General features: G+C 44.4%; 1 long non-coding RNA gene across 1 annotated transcript; it reads left to right on the plus strand.

The window, feature by feature from the left end:
- Nucleotides 1-735: 735 nt before the first annotated feature.
- On the plus strand, nt 736-9,422 carry LOC148525079 (uncharacterized). Its single transcript, XR_015878311.1, has 2 exons — nt 736-5,437; nt 5,501-9,422. It is a non-coding gene; the product is annotated as an uncharacterized LOC148525079 (long non-coding RNA).
- Nucleotides 9,423-19,028: the final 9,606 nt, after the last annotated feature.

Genomic DNA, 19,028 nt, shown 5'->3' on the forward strand with positions numbered 1-19,028 from the left:
TACCATGATGCTCCTGGCTGGGAGGGATCCAATCGGATCCCTCCCATGAGCACCCACGGCCTTCTGCGCATTCATCCCGGAAGTCCCTCTGCCGGCAGCATCGCAATGGACAGCTCTTATCGGGAGAGCTGTCCTTTGCGAAATCCTTAGTACATACGGCGGTGATGAACTGCGGTATGTATGCGAAGTCAGGGGGGATGTACCGCATTGTGGAAGCGATGCTTAGTACATCTCCCCCACACTCTGGTGTAGTTTGTAAGTCTAAATGACAGGCTTGCATTCTCCTAGCTAACAGCAATGACCTGTACAAATTGGCACATAGCGTAATCAGCATAACTAACATGCAGTTGCCTTTTTTTTTTTTTTTTTACTATTTTGCTTGGTTAATTTTACTAAGCTGTGTAAAGGTTGCGGGATACTTTAGCCCATACTTTTCGACTTTGTTTCGCCTCTCCGGGAGAAGCCCGGAGAGGAGATGCAACCTCCCGCTTTAGGGGCAGGGCCAGGCTCTTCACGTCACTAGGCGATTCGCATTAATGTAGCCCCCCTCTACATGGACTTGTGATTTCCATTATTATTTCACCATGCAGCCCACTTCACATAGGAAGTGGTCAGGATTTGGGATAACCACCAACTCTACCGGGGTTCTTGGGGATTACCAAAAAAAAAAAAAAAATGTTCCTCCCGCACCTTCTAGGAGAATAGACAAGTATGCTTTAGTCTTTGCAAGAAAAGGTATAGAGAGGTCACAAAAAGGGGCGTGGTCTTGCGGGAAAGGAAGAGTGGCCTCACGGCACACCTCCATTTTTATCACTCTAGGGATGAGCCCAGCACTCCTGGAGATGTCAGCTGCCCCCATAGACACTCTCCACACTGCCGGCTCCTCCTCAGTGAGCGGGAGCCGGGTGCTGTACAATAACATAACAGTGCAGCGCTCGGCTCCCAGTCACTGAGGATCAGGCAGTTTGGTGACACCTGGCGTGTTCTGCACCCCCGCTAGTGACACCACTGTGTAAATGGTCCCATTTAAAGCTGGGGTAACATTGAAAAGCACATTTTATTTTCATACATATAAATGTAAATGATGGGGCTTTGAATAGAGGTGTGCATTTAAAAAAAACTGCCTTAATGACATTGGGAGCTTGATTTAGAGAATATGTGAATAATAAAATGTCAAGACCTATACAGCCTCTGACAAGCAAAAAATGTGATCCTCATAAAGCCAAAATAGCAGCAAATGAATACTATACACACACACATCCGCACGCCGGCGTGCTATAAGGAGTTAAAATAAAGAGAGCATCATAACAAAGCACCTGTAAATGAAACAATACATATGTACTTTAACAACACAAAGTCCTGAAACATTTTATAGGTTAGATTGGAAAAGACTATAACATGGATGCAGATCATTTATTTAATGTCCAAACATGGCCTAGGCACAGGGTAGGCAGCCATCTTTGTGTGGTGAACCAATCTTTATGAGGAAGCAGAAGAGGCTTTGCCTAAGCTTATTTAAAGTGGTCCAATGCTTCAGATAAACTCCTAAATTAACACTCCAATAACTTAAATTCTTTTTGAAAAAACAAACAAACTTAAAACCAACACATATATCTGACACAGACATTCCTAATTTTCCAGCATCCTGGATGTGGCGACATAACGTTTTTTCAAACCATATGCACAGTGTTTGCACATCAGTGATATCACTGGTCACTAGCTAATGCATGCATTCTCACATCTCAGCCCACACACTACTGCCACCACTGTGGTGCACTTAAGGAATAAAATATTTATATTACTAATAATTTATGATAAATCTAGAGAACTTTATTTTAATGAAAGGTGTGTCTATGATTATACTGTAATTAGCAGAAAGATGCAGACAGAAACAATGCATAAGATTTTATATATATATATATATATATATATATATATATAGTAAGATTTTACCCTCCCTAACCTGTGTACTAACACATTCCACTCCCTCACCTGTGTACTAATACATTATCCTCACTCACCTCTATAGTAACACATTCCCCTCCGTCACCCGTGTTGTAACACATTTGACATTCCCCTCCCTCACACCTGTAATAACACATTGCCCTCACGCACACACCTGTTGTAACATATTCCCCTCCCTCACCTCTGTAGTAACACATTCCCCTCCGTCACCCGTGTTGTAACACATTTGACATTCCCCTCCCTCACACCTGTAATAACACATTGCCCTCACTCACACACCTGTAGTAACATATTCCCCTCCCTCACCTCTATAGTAACACATTCCCCTCTGTCACCCGTGTTGTAACACATTTGACATTCCCCTCCCTCACACCTGTAATAACACATTGCCCTCACTCACACACCTGTAGTAACATATTCCCCTCCCTCACCTCTGGAGTAACATATTCCCCTCCCTCGCCCGTGTTGTAACACATTCCCTTCCTTCGCACTGTAGTAACATGTTTGACATTCCCCTCCCTCACCTGTGTAGTAGCACATTTTCCTTTCTTGCCTCTGTAGTAACACAGTGTCCCTAACACTACACTCCATACTGTACACTTACCCCCTAACCCTGAACACACTACTATATCCTTACTCCCCTAACCCTGCACCCAATACTGTGTCCTCATCCATCTAACACTGCACCCAATACTGTGTCCTCATCCATCTAACACTGCACCCAATACTGTGTCCTCATCCATCTAACACTGCACCCAATACTGTGTCCTCATCCATCTAACACTGCACCCAATACTGTGTCCTCATCCATCTAACACTGCACCCAATACTGTGTCCTCATCCATCTAACACTGCACCCAATACTGTGTCCTCATCCATCTAACACTGCACCCAATACTGTGTCCTCATCCATCTAACACTGCACCCAATACTGTGTCCTCATCCATCTAACACTGCACCCAATACTGTGTCCTCATCCATCTAACACTGCACCCAATACTGTGTCCTCATCCATCTAACCCTGCACCCAATACTGTGTCCTCATCCCTCTAACCCTGCACCCAATACTGTGTCCTCATCCCTCTAACCCTGCACCCAATACTGTGTCCTTATCCCTCTAACCCTGCACCCTATACTGTGTCCTTATCCCTCAACACTTAACCCAATACTGTGTCCTTATCCCATAACCCTGAACCCAATATTGTATCTTTACCCCCATCCCTTCCCTCACTATTCAAATAGGGGAGCCAGACCGACTACCAATGATGTTTGGCAGCACTTGGGATGACAGTTGGCATTTGAACTGTGCTGCAGCCACACTGACACAGTCAGGCAGGACATTGCACAGGGGGAGGAAACATTTTCGCCTTTCTCACCCCCTTAGGAGTTGAATTTAGAAAAATTCCTTCTTATTGGGCACATACGTCATGGAAGTAATATACTCCCTCGATTTTCATATTTCTAGGTCCAGGGTCCTGGGCTGGGTATTGACCAGTCAGTCAGTCGATCTGATTTATATATTTATATATATAAGCTGTTGCCTGCGGCTTTGCCCACGTGACCAGCAGCACTATACAGACTACACCAACCATTCCCACCACTGTCCCTGTGTGCTTTGTGAACAGACTTTTATGTAGCCTGTCCTATTCAAGTGAACGTGGGCCCAAAGCACCTCTCCCCCCACCCCTTGTCCGGTGCGCACCTGGTGCCACACCTATCTCTTGCATTGATAATAAATTTAGTTTTTGCTATTGCTCAGCTTTAACTTGACTGATCGGGATGCATTATCCTTCTGGAATATTCCATCATTGTGGGGGTACATGAAGTACATGAAGCTCTGCAAATGGAAATTAAGCAATGCAACGTAGCGGATACCGTTCAATGATGCATTCAGGCGGACCAGTGGACTCAGCCCATGCCATGTGCACACCCCATACCATTATGGAACCACCACCAGCCTGCGAGGTGTCTTGCTGACAAATGGGGCCCATGGACTCATGGGATCTGTGCCACACCTGAATCCTACAATCAGCCCGAAACAACTGGAACCCTGTCTCATTGGCCACATGTTGCCAGTCTTCCAGGGTCCAACTAGCGGCATCATGAGCCCAGGTGAGGCGCCGTGTCCAGTGTCATAGTGGTAACGGGGGTACTCTGGTGGGTCTTCTGCTCCCATGTCTAATGGAAGCTAAAGAACGCTGCACTGACCTGCTGGATAGGCATTTGGTACCCCCTGCATTGAATGTGGATATGATATGAACCAGTGTTGCTTGTCGATCATTAAGCACCTGTGGACGGCCACTGCGATGTCCACGGTGGGTGGTAATGCCTTTCATGAGGTATTCCCGATACACATGTGACACCATAGATTAGATTAGATGTCCGCACAACTTCGGAATTAAATGTCGCATCCGTCGAGCACCCACTATCATGCCCCGATCGAACTCCGATAATTCACGTTTTCCTTGCCATGAGCAGCCTAGTCGGTGTTCAAACTGACTTACCAGATGTCAGATTACAACTGATGCAGGTCTGGGCATTTTCCAAGATGTCACAGTACGGTGACACCACCTACCATTACCTTTACATACTGCTATCCCATGACGTTTGGCACTTCAGTGTATACACACACACACATTGTTTCTGTCTGCATCTGTCTTAAATGGGGATTGTATAAGTATGATGATTAAAACTGCTAATTACATTACTAGGAAGCTCATTATTTAAATGTGTCCAATAAAATAGCAATTGTATTTTATATTATTATACTTGGGCGCAGTACTGAGACATCACCTACATTTGGATTAAATGCTTATATATAATATATTTATAATTTGGTTGACACCAATGTGTAATGCTGAGATGTGTAGTTCCACAGCAGATGGATGGACGCATGTGGAATACCACTGCCATAACATAGTCTATTAACACAATTCAGCAAAGTGGGAATCTAATCCCAGTGTCTAGAACTGTTCTATGTATATTGAGAATGCTAAATAGCAGCTATTTTTATAGTTAGCGACTTGTTATGGCTTAGTGGTCCTTTTTCACATAACTTTTTGTAAATCTTACAAAGTTTCTTTGAGAATACCTTTTTTTTTAGCAGATCATATGTGTTTTTTTTTATGCAGTCTTTTTTTGTTATTGAAGATCTTTCGAAGCTTGTAGAATAAAGTGATATAAATACAAACTCTTATAATATAATTAATAGAATAGAGTACCACCAGAAGCTACAGACGTCCCTATTTGCGGGGTGGGAGTTGGTTAGGGAGATATTCTCCTACAAGTGCCTCCAGTGCGTGCGGTGATAATTAGGAGCTTTCTCTTTGCTAGAAGTGCTGACTGTGGGCATTACTACACCCACAGTGATCTGGCCTCTATTCCAAACTCCCAAACGTCAGGAGTCATACCGCAGTTAGTTATTATGACACATGGGGAGATGTAGTAGAAACTTGGAGAAAGAAAGTGGACAGTGATTAAATACCAGCCAATCAGCTCCTGTCACTTTACAGCTGTGTTTGAAAAATGACAGGAGCTGATTGGTTGGTTCTTTATGCTGTTGATAAATTATACTGCATATATTGCTGTGGTATATGTGTGTGTGTGTGTGTGTGTGTGTGTGTGTGTATGTATGCATATATATATGTATATGTATATATATATATATATATATATATATATATATATAAAAATACTTTTCTCTTTAAGAAAGGATGCAGGGTTTGTTGTTCAGTAAAACATTGTGCCTTCGTTATGGCATACAAAATCCTGGATCAAAAGAAGCCAGAAAAGATTTATTTATTTTAGATATTTATCTAGAGTGCTTCTGGAATAGAAGAGAGTACAGTATATATTATTTATACCTTTGCTGTGTAAGGGAGAACACAAACCTTAAAATAAGCATGGAGAGATAAGTGACTATTAGCAGCCCATTGATTTCTTTACGTTTCAGTTTGTGGGAGCAAATGGGATGTGTATTATTGGTGATTTAGCATTATGGCACAATGCTTTATATCAGTAATATCTGCTGTGTGGATATTTTACTATAGATAAATGACATGTTGCTGGAAAGTGCCTTGTGTTAGAAGAATACAGCTCAACAAAATTGCGGTATGGTCATATGTTATCTTCTGTGAACCAGGGGCATCTTTAGAGAGAAGGGGGCCGTGTGCATTCCCCGTCACCGCAGAATCAGTAGCCTCTGGGTATGCACAAATCACCGGTGAAATGGCGCGGCCGTCATTTTCCCAGTGATGTCCTCACAGCACATGCGCAAAACTCCGGAAAAATGTCCGGCGTTTTGAGCAGCGTTGAGAGACCTGACGCAGGACCTCAGAGAGGTAAGATTTAGATAACATGGGTGCGGGGCGGGCCTCCCCTAGACCCGGTGGCCCGTGTGCACCGCACAACCTGCATCCATTATAGATACGCTCCTGCTGTGAACGCCAAAACCTTTGTGTGTACAGAGAATGCAGTCTCTGCATAGTAATATACTGTATATGTGTTAATGTTGCTCTTAGCCAACTTTTTTTTTTTTTTAAATTACTACGACGCAAACTTTTGAGCATGTACATGATCTGACCATAAAAAATATTTTTCAGTGTGATTTAGCGCATCACAGAAGGAGGCTACGAGAGCACCACACAGAAGGATTAACAGTGTGCAGTTCATAGAGGAGTGTACCAAAAATAAAATAATTGCCATATGTTGTATCACAAAAAGATTAAATATTGGGTCCAGCAGTCCCAATTGTCAATCATTTTGTATATCATATACCACCCAAATCCCAGAGCCAACCACGCACCCTAACCATGGCAGGCATAGCCACATTATTCCCTCCACAATCCGTTCCAAATCCCCACCCATATATCACCATAAAGACTCCATGTACAATCCCATGGGCCATAATAACCCCATAATGTCATGCAGAGCCCCATTACTAACCACTGGACCAGAACCCTCTTGTGTTACTGCAGTTTGCAGCCAGTCATTACTTACAGGGCTAAGGTTACATAGATGTCACAATGGAAAGTTCACCTTTTAGTAACCAAACACAGTGCATTGGTTGTCTGTTATTACTCAGATAACTTTTTGGTTACCCTCACTGATCAACCTGGTCCCAAAGCAGGAGTTACTCGGAGGAATTTAATTTTTTATTATATTTTATTTATAAGGCGACACAAGGGTTCTGTAGCACCGTACATAAGGATAGAATATACAAGATAACAAAAGGTACAAGATGAACAATTTAGACCGATACAGAAAGGTTAACAAATTAACTTAGTCATATAATTATATCCTGCAAATGACATAGAGAAAACAAAAGGAGAGAGGTCCCTGCTTGTAAGAGCTGAGGGGTATATTTACTAAGCCTTGGAGAGAGACAAGGAGCTGGTTGGTTAGTACTTTATCTCCGTCCACTTTATCTTTCTCCAAGTCTTAGACCCCTTAGATTCTAAAGGATATGGGCTGACATAAATTCAATTAGGAGCCAGCATTTCTACGCCGTTGCTATAGCAAGTGAACTCACCCTCTCGCGGTCTGATCTAGACCCAGACTTAAGGATTTTTGTACGCAGCCCTGCAAGGCTGTGGACAAACATCTGCAAGTCCAGCTGTACAGAAAGTGTGGCATATATCCCCTTTAACACGTGGACGCGACTTAGTCGAACCTTAATGAATTGACCCCAAGGAGAGATGAGAACAGAGGTGTAGGACACAGAGGCTGGAGTTAGGAGGAGAGGTGATAGTTTTATGGGTTAATGTACAGGCTGGGAAGCCAGGCAGTGTGTAGGAGGACATTTCAGAGGTTGGAACTTAATGAGTTGTCAGATATTGATCCATACTCTATTAAAATGTAATTCCCCTCTATGTATGTATGGTTAATTCCACATTTTATTATATTGTTTATCATTTTCTCCTAATTTAGATTATTGTTGGGGCTTTATGGGAACACTGATGTAAAGTAGCGAGTACGCTCTGCGCCATTCACACTCACTTGTAAACGCTACCTGGAAAATGACCTCTGCATTGTTTTTATTGTTACATGTTGGTGGAAGGTGTCAAGATAACATTGGGCCTTATGTAATAGCCTGAGAGATGCAGACACGGACGCAATTTCAGCGAGTCTGTCCGTATCTTTAAAACCGGAATCATCATTGCTGCTTTACTACGGGCAAACTTACTGTGCCTGCTGTCAAATGGGTACAGATATGGGTCTATAGTAAGGGGTGTGGCCAAGTGTGAGGGGCATGGTCATGCCGTGTTGGAAATACCGGGACAATCTACATACTGCTGTGTCAGCATGCCTCCGCATCAGCCATCTTGTGGATATGGTCACGCCTTCCTGGGGTGTGGCTGCACTTTTTTGACAGGGCCAAACCCCTAGGCAGTGCTTGGCACAGCTTCCTCCCCCATCTTTACGCTCCTAGTCATATTCAGTAATGTAAGGAATGAAATGTACACTAGCTGATTTCTTTGAATAACACTTTTCACAAGAAGTGACTCCACTGCTAGCGATTTATGGGTTGGGTACAAGATGTGGGCTTTCAGGATCCCAGCAGTTATAATCCCGACACCGGCATCCCGACCGGGTTAGAATACCCACACTTTGTGGTCGGTATCCTAACCCTCTCCCTACCCTAACCCTCCCTCCCCGGTGCCTAACCCTAACCTCCCCTTCCCGCACCCTAACCCTCCCCCCAAAAATGCTACTTACCTTCGGGATTCCAGTGGTCGGGATGCTGACGAGTGTCGGGATTCTGGTGTCTGCATTCTGATCACCGGAATCCCAGCGGTCGAGTTATTGACCATTAAAACAGTCTGTTGCTTATAATAAAGGGAGTTTTGTTTTGGCATCTTGAAGACTTGCTTTATAGTTTATAAAGTGTTAAATGGATTGTGCAATACTATATCCACTGCAATTATGAACAATGCTCTTTATAGAAAATGTAATGGTTTTTTTCTTGCCATTTCAAGTAGTTAATTTAGATTTTCATTAGTAAATAGACTAGTTTTCTACCTCAGGCTTTCTGTTCCTATTTCTGGGATTTAATGATTATAAGCGTCTATCTTAATGCCTTCCTGTGGCAAATACTGTTGTATTATTAAATAGAAGTTTGTTTGCAATCTTGCAGTGGCTACACAAAGTACTACTTAAACCTTCATTTGCCTTGATCATTACACGTTGACTGAATGTGTGGTAAATACAGTATGTATTAAGAAATGACATAAACAGCATTTTCTAGCTAGAAAATTAAATAGAACTGAATGCATATTGGCTGAACTGTATTTGAGCTGTTATTTTTTTTAATGCTTTTAAATTTTATGTAAAAAGTTTATCTACAAAAGAAAAACATTTTTAGTGATGCAATGTAATGTATAATTTTATTTTTTTGTTATTAAAGAACTGACTGTAAATGCAAAACCTCTTATAAGTAAATGAAAATGTCACAATCATCTTGCCTACTTATTTGAAGAGTACATATTAATTTTATTTAATACATTTGGAATTATTTAATATGTCTATCTTTCTCCTCTCATCTTTGAAGGATTATAAAACTTCCTATCACAAAGAATTCTATATATAAACAATGGACATCAATAGGCAGTAAATAGGGTTGGGTACGCGATCCCTGTACACAGAATGCAGTCGGTTGGAATCCCGGTGTCGATATGTCGTTCAGTGCAGGCTCCCTCCCTCATCCCTGAACATGGCTAATCTGTCGTTATCGGCAGATTGACCGGCATGTTCAGGCGATGATTGTCGGAAACGACCAGCGGGAGCGCGCATCGCTGGTCATTTCCGACATTATCCCGGCCGATTTATGCACGATTAATGAGTGATTGAACGATTCTGATGTCGCTCTGTTTAATCGGCAAGTGGACACGCAGATTTACTCTGCAACTGACCTTCGGGATCGCAGCCGCTGGGATTCTGACCCTTGTGCACCGGGATGCCAACTACATCCTAGTGAATACCATCACAATGTGGAAAGGAATAGTCTATAGGGGTTGGAAACCATACCCTCGCAGTGACCATCCCAATGGTCACTATACCGGCAGGGAAATCCCGACAGTCAAAATGCAGACAAATTTTTGTGAGTATTCGAACCCTAATCCTCCCGCAGCCTAACCCTAACTGTTCCCTTTGGCAGCCTAACCCTCCCCTACTGCAGCCTAACCTTAACCGTCCCTTTAGTGCCTAAACCTAACCCTAATACTTGTCGCCTTGTCGGGATTCGTGGTATTTTAACAGTCGGGATTCAACTGCCGGTATTGTGACCATCTGGATAGTAACCGCCAGGATCCTGACTACAATCCGTCTATAGGAATAATTTAATATCTAAATCAGTCCAGTCCACTTGTTTTGTTATATTTGCAGAGTATTGGTGGTGTTGTGTATGCTGCATAATTACAGAATATCAGATGATGCAACTTTATGCATATACCTCTACAAGCCCTTCCCTGGTGTACAGCCGTCCATCTGAAGGTGCAGACCCCTAAATCATCGTCGGATGCACTAACATCAATTATGTGGTCAAACCCCAGAAAATTCAGTTTTTGTGGGTCTGACCATATTTCTCATATGCACAAAGCTTTCCGCAGCTTGGACTCTGTGGGCAATGCTATCTTCAGATGGCGTTGTCCTATAGAAGCCTATGGGTTTTTTTCGCAAAGTGCTCTGAGAGGGGTCCAATCGGATCCCTCCCAACACCCCGGCGGCGTTCATCATACAACGCATGCGCAGAGGGACTTCTGGGTCATACATCTGGAAGTCGTCCTATGGCAAAGGGCAGCTCTTATCGGGAGAACTGTCCTTTGCAATTTCACTTGCAAATCTTCATGCACACCGATGTTATTAACGTTTGTGTATGTGCGATGAGTGGCCGGATGCAAAATGCGATGCTTGATGCATCCTGTCCAATATAATGATGCATTTAAAAATACACAATTAAGAAACACAGGTGATGGTTTATATGGTTACTTGCTTTGTATCACTTACATTTTCCCAGAATGTTCTTGGAATTAATTATTTTAGAGTTTTTTCTCGAAAATCCCATTTAAATTAGCTGCAGTTACAGAGTGAAAATTGCAATTGCGCTGAAGATGTGTTTATAATGTGTCCTCTCCCCTGAACCAATACTGCACACTGTGTGGCTTCTCCCATTATATTTTCTAAATGTGATTTTCTAGCTTTGGCTCAGTACAGCTTCTCCTGATGTGCATAATAAATAAAACAATCTTCTCTTTTCTACTGAACTAAGGCCCTCATTCAGAGCCGCTCGCAATTAGCGCTCGCTCGTTCATAAAAAGGGGGTGGCTATTCAAATGAACCGTTCGCTCTTTGCGGTCTGTTGCCGCCTCCATGTCTGAACGAGCGAGCAAAACATACGCTCGTTTATTTGATAAAAACGCCCCCTGGCCGCTCGCATCATACATCATGTCCGCTATTTATTAGATTAATCGAGTACATCGAACAGCGTATGAACTGCTCGCTATTCTTGTGGTTGGTTTTTTCAACCACAATATTGCGAGCAGTTCTGACTATAAAATAACCCAGTGACGTGGTGAATGACGCTGCTGTATTAATTATGCACACCCATAAAACGCCCGCTTTGACCTTTAAGCACGCCTGCGTTCTGATCTCCACTCCCCCTTTTCAAGCACCTTCCCCTGTTACCACCCACATACGCCTCATTCTGTCACTCAAAATAGCAGGCACTCGCTATATAACGTACAAACGATTTTCGGCCGCACTGACTACTAAAAACCGTACGCATGCGCAGATGTGCGAACATCGCTCGGAACGAGCGTACGGCCGCTAGCGAGTGGCTCTGAATGAGGGCCTAAATCTGGTGGCTGTAAAAAAAAAAAAAAAAAAAACAGGTTTTTAAAACTCTTATTGGGGGAAATGTAAGGGAGTACAATTTTGTCGGCGTGTTCAAACTCACTGCAGATCATCGGCCTTTTTTTAAATTTATTTATTTATTGCTATACTGGTAAGAATCCTGTATAGTCTCCGGGCCTGATTCAGAGATGGACGCTCTGAAAGAGCGCTCGCTCTGAATCAGGGCTTTTATTTTTTTGGAGCGGCCTCCAGGCCGCTCGCATAGCTGTGGGTGACCACCCACAGCTATAGCGAGCGGCCAGGTTGATGGTCGCGATGGGAACGATTCCGTTTATGAAGCCACCACCCCGGCCACGCCTACCAAACGGGGCGAACTGTCAATCACAATTGACAGCCGCCCCCTTTGGTGCGAGACCCAGGGGGACGGACCACCCGTCACTAGCCGGGTCTCGTGCATGCGAACGACGGAGCCGGCTCCGTCGTGCGCATGCCCAGTGGGCAAACATCGACCCGGTTGCGAGCGCTCAGCGCTTGCGACCGAGTCTGAATCAGGCCCTCTGTCACAGCCTCACCCAGTTTTCTAACTCCATCTTATAACTGCTTTACAATCCATATTTTATCATGACAAATGGTGTCTGGATGGTAGACAGTAGTAACTAGATCGAGGGCAAAATTTACTAAGCAGCGGGTTCTAAACCTCGGCGGTTTGACGGCGGTTTTGCTATACGCAGATTTACTAAGGCCAAAACCGCCATCAAAACACATTTTAGAATAGAATGGAACAGGGCTGTATTTAGAAACCACTACCAAACCCCCGGGTTTTAGAACCCGCCATCAAACTGCCAGTGTTTATAACCTGCTGCTTAGTAAATTTTGCCCAGACAGTGAATAGATAGACACTAGAAGGTCAGGGCCATAACTAGGGTAGTGCGACATGTGCCATGGCATAGGGCACCGCAGGGGGGGGCTGTTCGGGCCTGTAAATTTTCCTGTTTATTATCATTCTCACTTGTAGCTTCCTCTTATTTTATCCCCAGCATCTCCTGGCCTCCTCTATCTCTTCCCTGGCCCTTCCCCATGAGGCCATGGCCCTTTTTCAGGTGCACTATATCAGGGCCGAAACTAGGATTTTTGTCACCAGGGGCAAGACAGTAATTTGGCGCCCCCATGTAATTCCCCCTGCAGTAGTGCCCATATTGTAATGCCCCCATAGTAATGCCCATATTGTAATGCCCCCATAGTAATGCCCCTGTAGTGCCCACCATACAGTAATGCCCCTGTAGTGCCCATGCTCCCATATTAATGCCCCTGTAGTGCCCATGCTTTCATAGTAATGCCCCTGTAGTGCCCATGCTCTCATAGTAATGCCCCAGTATTGCCCATGCCCCCATAGTAATATCCCTGTAGTGCCCTTACAGTAATGCCCCTGTAGTGCTCATGCCCCCACAGTAATGCCCCTGTGGTAATGACCCTGTAGTGCCCATGCCCCAATAGTAATGCCCCTGTAGTGCTCATGCCCCATTAGTAATGCCCCTTATTGCCTATGCCCCCATAGTAATGCCCCTGTGGTAATGCCCCTGCCCCCATAATAATGCCCCTGTAGTGCAGCTTATTAAAAAAAAAAAATACTTACCTTGAACCCCGCTCCTGCATCCAGCGTCGCGTCCGGTCCGCCGGCTGCTCCTTGGAACTATGGGGGAGATGTCATGACGTCTCCCCCATAGTGCCCGTGGGGAGAGCCGGAAGCTGGAGTTCGGGAGAGAACTCCAGCCTCCGGCTCCGGCTACACCACGTCGCTGCAGAGAAGGAGCCGGGCGCCCGCTGGTAATAAATATTACCAGCGGACGTCCGGCTTGGAGCCTCTCTGCAGCGCCGGGCTGGAGGTTACTGGCACCAGGTACAGCGGCTCACTCGGTGCACGTGCACCTCCAGCCCCCCCCTAGTTGCGGCCCTGACTATATTATGTCCCTGTTTAAAAAATGGGGGAGGGGGGGGAATGCTCTTTGTGGCACAGGGAACTAAAAAGTCTAGTTCCGGCTCTGTAGTAGGTAGACAGTGAATAGGTAGACAGGGTTAAAAGATCGACCGGTAAATGGTCGACAGTGCTTAAGGTTGACCAGGTTTAAATGTTGACACAATAAAGGTTGACATATGGTTTTTCACGATTGTTAGGGTTAGTCACTTGGTGGTGGGTTACGGTTAGGCTGCGGAAAGGGAGGGTTAAGTACCAGTGGGAGCGATTGGGTTAGGCGCCAGGGGGAGGATGAGGGTTAGGCACCAGAGTGAGGGATAGGATGAGGATTAAAATAGCAAAAAAAATTGTCTGTGTTGACCATTTTCATGTCGACCTTTTGGCTCTGACAACCTAAATCCATGTTAACCATTTACCTGCCAACCTTTTAACCCTGACTACCTTCTGGTGTCTTTCTATTGACTGTCTATCTAGATACTGTCTATCAATCCATACCAGCAACAAACCATGATGACATGACAACCTAAAGCAATAAATAATAAAATACATCATGGGAGTGGGAAGTTTCCTAACCTCATTGGATTTCAAAGATGCCTCCATATACCAAGCCACCAGGCACATAGAAAAATCTTTAAGATCCACAATATTTGGCCAACATTTTCAATACAAATGTCTCCCTCTCAGACCGTCATCCTCAACAAGGACCTTCACAAAGGGCCTGACTGTGGTCAGAGCAGAATTAAAAAGATAATTATGTGTATGGCCTTGAATGATATTCAGTTAACGTCAGAGGTGATTTCAGCTCAAGGTTAACCCGTGTTCAGTTGCTAAGAATCAGCAGCCATCCGAGTCTTCCTGAAGTGGGTATGACAAAGTTATTAAAGAAGCCAAATAGTCTGTCTAAAAAAAGTATAAAAATTCACTGTTTTATCGGATGCTCACAATTAAGTTACCAAATTCTGCTATCAATAAGGTAGCAGTCTCTTTTGTGTGTGTGTGTGTGTGTGTGTGTGTGTTATTGATGGGGGATCCTGTCAATATCCCAACAGTCCGGATGCAGGAGCTGGAATCCTGACACCTGTCAGAATCCCAAAGCCAGCATCAGAGGCGGATTTAGACCTCATGGGACCCTAAGCAAGACACCAATTTGGGGGACCCCTGACTCAAACAATCTATAACACTATATTTTCATTCCTGATTTATTCTCCTTACATTATTTATCGTTTCTCCTCCATATGTTCAACTTTTTAAAACTTTAAACATTACTGACATTACAAGCACTGAAAAGGAACATAAAAACACAGTGTAAATACAAAATAATTTATTAAAACTGTAGGTCACACACACACAAAAGGGAAGGCATTTTCCCAAATGACCAAGCCCTAGCTTAGCAGTTGAAGAGGATTATACAGTGTTCACTGTAGGAATTTTTTAGGGCACGGGATGCTGAACACAGAGGACAACACATCTATGCACACCAAAGCATTGCCATTACTACACATTTTCCTGCCCTGTGTACATAAAGAGCATTGGTGCCCCTTTCCATAATTGAAGCAGGGAGAGCATGCACCAAAACAGGTGTGGTTTCGCTGGGAAGTACCCCCAAATCAAATTATGCCACACAGTAGTGCCCCTTAGTCACATAATAGAGCACAGTGCCCTGCAACAAATTACACTACACAGTAGTGTCCCTTATTCACATTACACCACACAGTAGTGCTCCTCATTCACATTACACCACACAAAGCCCTTCACGTTATGCCGCACATTAGTGCTCCTTATACCATGTAGTAGTAGTGCCCCTTAAATATTATGCCATACAGTAATGCCCCTTACACATTATGCCACACACAGTAATGGCCATTATAACATTATGCCATACAGTAGTGGCCATTATTACATTATGCCACACAGTAATGTGTTACACATTATGTCACACACAGTAATGCCCCTTATAACATTACACCACACAGTAATGCCCCTTACACATTATGCCCCCCCCTCCAGCAGCTCACCACCCCCCACCCCAGCAACTGCCCCCGCCTCACTCTGCTCCACATGTGCCTCCAGCATCCACTCGCCTGGATATGCTGCCGCACCGGCAGGCAGCGCAGCCCTTGAGTTGAGAGAAACCGCACTGCCGTTATTGAAATCTGGCACTTGTCACAAGCCAATTGGACCACGCAGACTGGCAGCCAATCAGCAGCGGCTGGCAGTCCGAGTGCTCTGAATCCTTGATCTATTTAAAGGTAAATTTTATTAGGTGGAATGAACCGCAAGCTCCATCAGATTTGATCATTGCTATTTATATAGTGCACATATCACAACAACCCCCCTAACACACACGGAAGCCAACCACCCCCTCTCCAGGACTATAGCCGGTGTGTGCTGGTAACACCAAACACACAAACCTCCCGTGGCCAGATCCGCTACCTAATGACCCCCCTTCCCCTGGAAATAAACGATTTCCCCCCCTGCGGCCTGCACCCTCCCCCCACTCCCGGCTTATGAAGCTAATAATCCCGACTCTCTTATGGATCACAGCTGGGAAAACATGCTAATGCTTGCCAAAGCGCAGGCAGCATAAAGGCTGCTTTCTCATATATGTCCAACCTCGCTTTTCTGTGTATACATCGGTACTGAATCAGACCCATAAACAATAAAAAGCCAGCTATGTACAACTCAGAACTTAGATATCATAAGTAGTGTTCATTCTAGCACCCTGCACCTGTCGCAACCCGTGCAGTTCCTCTTTCGTGCCTGGGGTGTCACACTCTGCTCTGGTGCTTCTAGCAAACTCAGCTGATGCAACAAACTGTTGCGATACAGACAAGAGTGTGCTAGAAGCACCAGAGCAGAGCGACACCCCAGGCAGGAAAGAGGAACTTCATGGGTTTAAACACATTACAAGGGAAAACATTTCTAATGCTAGACAGAGAACCTAAGTTAAAATGGATGGAGACGCACGCAATCGGTCGATGGTTTTGCTCATCGCATGCATCGCAGTGCGTGAACCGGCCAGTGCTATGGAGTATGCGTACGCAGGGAGTCCACAGCCCCAGGTACAAGCGATTGACCGGAAGTGCCGTTTCTGGGTGGTGCGTTTGGATGGTGTTTCAGGGGCATGCATAATTAAGCCCTTTTGGTGGCGGACGCAGCCTGAGGCCTAGTTACACACAGGAAGTCTTGCTATGTCTGCGGGAGGGTCAGGTCAACCACTATTGTGCGTATGAGTCTAATGGTTCTCGATGTTACTGATGTTTCCGCTGTCTTACTAGGTATAAAGGACGCAAGAAAAGGGAAAGTGGGTGGTATAATGGGCGTCTGCTTATTCTGCTGCGATTGCCATGCATATGCATTCATTAGCATATTCTCGCAGCGGCCGGGTGCGTGCGTCTGCATCCATGCGTTCCTTGCTGAATCCGGCCCTATGACTTCGTTCACTCGGATATGGAGATAGCCACCAGCCGTCCCTGCATAGTATATTTGTGTATTACACTGAATATAATACAAGTATAGTGATACCTGAATACCGGGGCTGATTCTTGCCACCAGTCCACCCCTGCATAGTATATTTGTGTATTACACTGAATATAATACAAGTACAGTGATACCTGAATACCAGGGCTGATTCTTGCCACCAGTCCATCCCTGCATAGTATATTTATGTATTACACTGAATATAATACAAGTACAGTGATACCTGAATACCGGGGCCGATTCTTGCCACCAGTCCACCCCTGCGTAGTATATTTGTTTATTACACTGAATATAATACAAGTACAGTGATAAATGAATACCAGGGCTGATTCTTGCCACCAGTCCATCCCTGCGTAGTATATTAGTGTATTACACTGAATATAATAAAAGTACAGTGATACCTGAATACCGGGGCTGATTCTTGCCACCAGTCCACCCCTGCGTAGTATATTTGTGTATTGAACTGAATATAATAAAAGTACAGTGATACCTGAATACTGGGCTGATTCTTGCTACCAGTCCACCCCTGCGTAGTATATTTGTGTATTACACTGATATAATACAAGTACAGTGATACCTGAATACCAGGGCTGATTCTTGCCACCAGTCCACCCCTGCATAGTATATTTGTGTATTACACTGAATATAATACAAGTACAGTGATACCTGTATACCGGAGCTGATTCTTGCCACCAGTCCATCCCTGTGTAGTATATTTGTGTATTACACTGAATATAATACAAGTACAGTTATACCTGAATACCAGGGCTGATTCTTGCCACCAGTCCATCCCTGCGTAGTATATTTGTGTATTACACTGAATATAATACAAGTACAGTGATACCTGAATACCGGGGCCGATTCTTGCCACCAGTCCATCCCTGCGTAGAATATTTGTGTATTGAACTGAATATAATACAAGTACAGTGATACCTGAATACCGGGGCCGATTCTTGCCACCAGTCCATCCCTGCGTAGAATATTTGTGTATTGAACTGAATATAATACAAGTACAGTGATACCTGTATACCGGGGCTGATTCTTGCCACCAGTCCACCCCTGCGTAGAATATTTGTGTATTGAACTGAATATAATACAAGTACAGTGATACCTGTATACCGGGGCTGATTCTTGCCACCAGTCCACCCCTGCGTAGTATATTTGTGTATTGAACTGAATATAATACAAGTACAGTGATACCTGTATACCGGGGCTGATTCTTGCCACCCGTCCATCCCTGCGTAGTATATTTGTGTATAGAACTGAATATAGCATCCAGCAGCCGGGACTATAGTACTCACTATTAGGATGGCGGGGCAGTCCCATAATAGCCACATTTTAGCTGGATGTATTTAGATGCTAAAATGTAACAGACAAAAATTAAAGGGCAAACTACTTTATTTTGTACATTTCTCATGAAAATAACACATAAATACAATCTATTTTTGTTATAGAGAGAGAGATGAATGAAGGACTACATTTTGACATAACACAAGGTCATCTTATACACATTCCGCCGCATATATCCTAACGGAATTGGTATGAAATACCGTCGGCCGCATGGCCGGCGGTTCGATTCCCGTCAGCGGCAGCCCGACAGAAGCAGAGTGCGACGCAGCGGAAGCCCGAAAGCACTGGTAATCCCGATCGTGGATAGGTAAGTATCCACTAACCTAACCCCCCTAACCCTAACTTCCCCCCAAGTGCCTAACCCTAATCCCCCCTCTAAGTGCCTAACCCTAACCACCCCCTTCCCAGCTGC

Source organism: Taudactylus pleione, unplaced genomic scaffold (genome assembly GCF_031769625.1).
Source record: "Taudactylus pleione unplaced genomic scaffold, aTauple2 ptg000113l, whole genome shotgun sequence".
In the NCBI taxonomy this organism is placed as follows: Eukaryota; Metazoa; Chordata; class Amphibia; order Anura; family Myobatrachidae; genus Taudactylus; species Taudactylus pleione.